Raw genomic sequence first — 3,006 nt, forward strand, 5'->3', positions numbered from 1 at the left:
GGAGGAACCTAGGGGGGGCAATTGCTCCCCTGTAGCGACGCCACTGGTTCCCGGTCTATTTCTATTTTCTTGATCTTCTATCTTATCGTGCCATTCTAATGGATGTTTCGGTAGTTTTACTCTGTTCTTGTAACTCCTTAAAGGAGAACAGAGGTGAGTGCTTTTCACTCACCTCATAGTTCTAGCTGACCTGTGACAATGACACTGTCACAGGTCGGCTCAGTAGATCGGGAAGTGAGCGAGCAGGTCAGGTGTCCACAAATATTTGGCCATATTTTGTAGCTGTATTGCATAACTGCAGCAGACCAATGTCAAGTCATCAACCTGGCTCAGATGTCTGGCTGGGCTTTGTAAATCTCTGGGCTGGAAGAACAAAAATATGAATCCTTTGGTGGGTAAAACATCGTCCGCATATGAATTTAGATGATGTATTTAGCTGTTTGCCTAGGGTTCAGCTTTTGGGAGATAACTGTGAGAAACATGGAGCCTGACATTGCTGCTTATTCTGGAAATGCTAGCTGTCAGGCAGTCATGCTGGACCTTCTGCTTCAATACAATGAGCCACTAACGCAGATCAAGCATGCAGGAAAGGACTTCTGATTTTAGCTTTCCTGATATAGGTACTTGGTGCTGGTCAATCATTCAGAAAATACTGAAGCCAGAAGGTAAACATGACAGTCAGGGCTGTGGAAAACTAGTTTGCGTGAAGCAGTTAAGTGCTTAATATGTATCTCTGTAATACTGTATATAGTCAACTGTCCTAACATAACTTCTGTTCTAAGGTCATAATATATGTAAATTATCTAAATTGAAAACATATATGCAGATATTCTTTTAGAATAGTAAATAGCATTTAATCCTGCTTACTGTTTAATAAGAGAAGTTCTCTCAGGGCTAGTTCACACCATCCTCAGTGCGTTCTGGCCCGATTGTGGCCGGAACGCACTGGATCGCATTCTGGTTGGCTCACTTTGTTTTGGGGCGGGAGGGGCGTGACGGTGCATTGAACTCAATGGCAACGGAGCCACGCACTATTTTTTTCTATCTGTTTCCCGTGCGGCCGATCGCATTGTGGCCAGAAGGTGTGGCTGCAGTGCCATTGAGTTCGTGGGTGGCTGCAGTGCCCCTCCTGCCCCAAAACAAAGTGAGCCGACCGGAATGATGGTGTGAACTATCCCTCAATGTTCTTAAGTTTCTTTTTCCAGCTTCTGCTAGAGGAGACATCACACACAAATTAAAACATATAGGTACAAAGATTTCTAATTATAAGAAGTTGCCAAGAAGCACTTTTCATGGGGTTTACAGGGTTATTGATCTGGACCTCTCCCAAGGGTTCGTTGTGATATATAACCAGTAAAGTGAGGAATCAGCCTTGACAACTTAGGAAACAGACCTACGAATGCACATACACATTTCAAACACAGTTACAGATACATCAAATATTTCTAGAATGAAGTATTTTAAAAGATACCATGCAAGTAAAAACGCACAGTGTAACTTAGGACGCACTTTGCTCCTAACATTATTTCACTTTTGATTGTGCTAAAATTTGAAATACAAGTTTTCCTTTTCAAAAAAACGTCCACCTGCAGTCCTCAGCTACAGCACGAACCTGATCCCCGCTGCCTGGATCTACCATGTGTTGGGCATCATTAGCGCTCTTTTGTTCAGGTTGGCGTCTGTGCTGCAGTGTGCATTAACAGGCTCTATACAGAATAAAGCGTATTTAAACCCAGAAACACTTAGGTTGGACTTGAATCATGTCTACCTTTCTTCTCCATTACATGGGGAGTGGGAAGATTAGTAGTTTACAAAAGAAAGATAAGATAGTTTTTTTGCTCTATTTTCAGCTCACGTGAAGTGGAAAGGAACCTGCACCTAATACACTATGTTGTACTTCACATGAAATGGAAAGGTTTAATTTTTTTTTTTTTAATGATCTATTGTTTTGTAATGTATCTGTGTCTGTGAGACACAAAGGGGGGATTTATCAAAACTGGAGCAGACAGAATCTGGAGCAGTTGCCCGTAGTAAAAAATCAGCTTCTGCCTTTCATTTTCAAAGCTTAACTGAACTAAGTGAGGAGAGAAGCTGATTGGTTGCCAGATTTTGTCTGCTCCAATTTTGATAAATTTCCCCCCAATGTATTTTGTTGCTTCAAGACTGGGGTATGTGGGTAACACTGTACGTAGCAAGCAGGTTCATTCTATTTAAGCATGCTCTTTGTGGAGCCTGAAGCTGGGCTTTAATACAATTCAAACAGCCTGAAGAAGAGACATAAGGTCCTGAAAGCTGGCATGTTTAAGAACTTCATTTAGCCAATAAAAGGTATCACTTATACTATGAACTTTCTGCATTGATCAGTGGATAACACTATACAAGACTCTACTACTGCTTTAAAATGTACCTGAATTACTTAGGTGTAAGTTAAGATGAAGTGAGTCATGTCAAACATTCATGTGCAGGTGAATTTGTGAATGTATTAATTTATGACCATACCAAGCCTTTGGTAGAGCATCTGATTACAAATTACTAAAAAAGTTGGATTAGCATCCTGTATGAATATCTATTATAGTGCTATGTTGCCCCCTTCTCTTAAGCAAGGCATAATTTCAGGATGTTGCTGTATTTTATAATAGTATTATAATGCCACCTGCTGGGCAAGCTTATGATGCACCAATATTTACAATGTACAGGACTAAATTCAGGATCAAGTAACTGATAAAGATGGTTCTTTATCTTTCCGCAAATCTGCACAGTCCACATAATATCACCAGCTTGTCCTCATCTAATTGCATAAGAAAAAACTTTGATACCTGATTGACCACCTATGTGATTTCCAAGCTAGGAAGAAACAGTCTTTTCAGCCTGTTAATGTATTTAAAAACTCATACAGCAAGTATGCGTTTTGCTTTTTATAACCATTGCAACATATTTGTAATTTTTTTATTATATATATATATATGTATATATATATATATATATACCCTTTAAAGTCTGTCACAT

Source organism: Nanorana parkeri, unplaced genomic scaffold (assembly GCF_000935625.1).
Source record: "Nanorana parkeri isolate BGI_ZX_2015 unplaced genomic scaffold, ASM93562v1 scaffold1631, whole genome shotgun sequence".
Lineage (NCBI taxonomy): Eukaryota > Metazoa > Chordata > Amphibia > Anura > Dicroglossidae > Nanorana > Nanorana parkeri.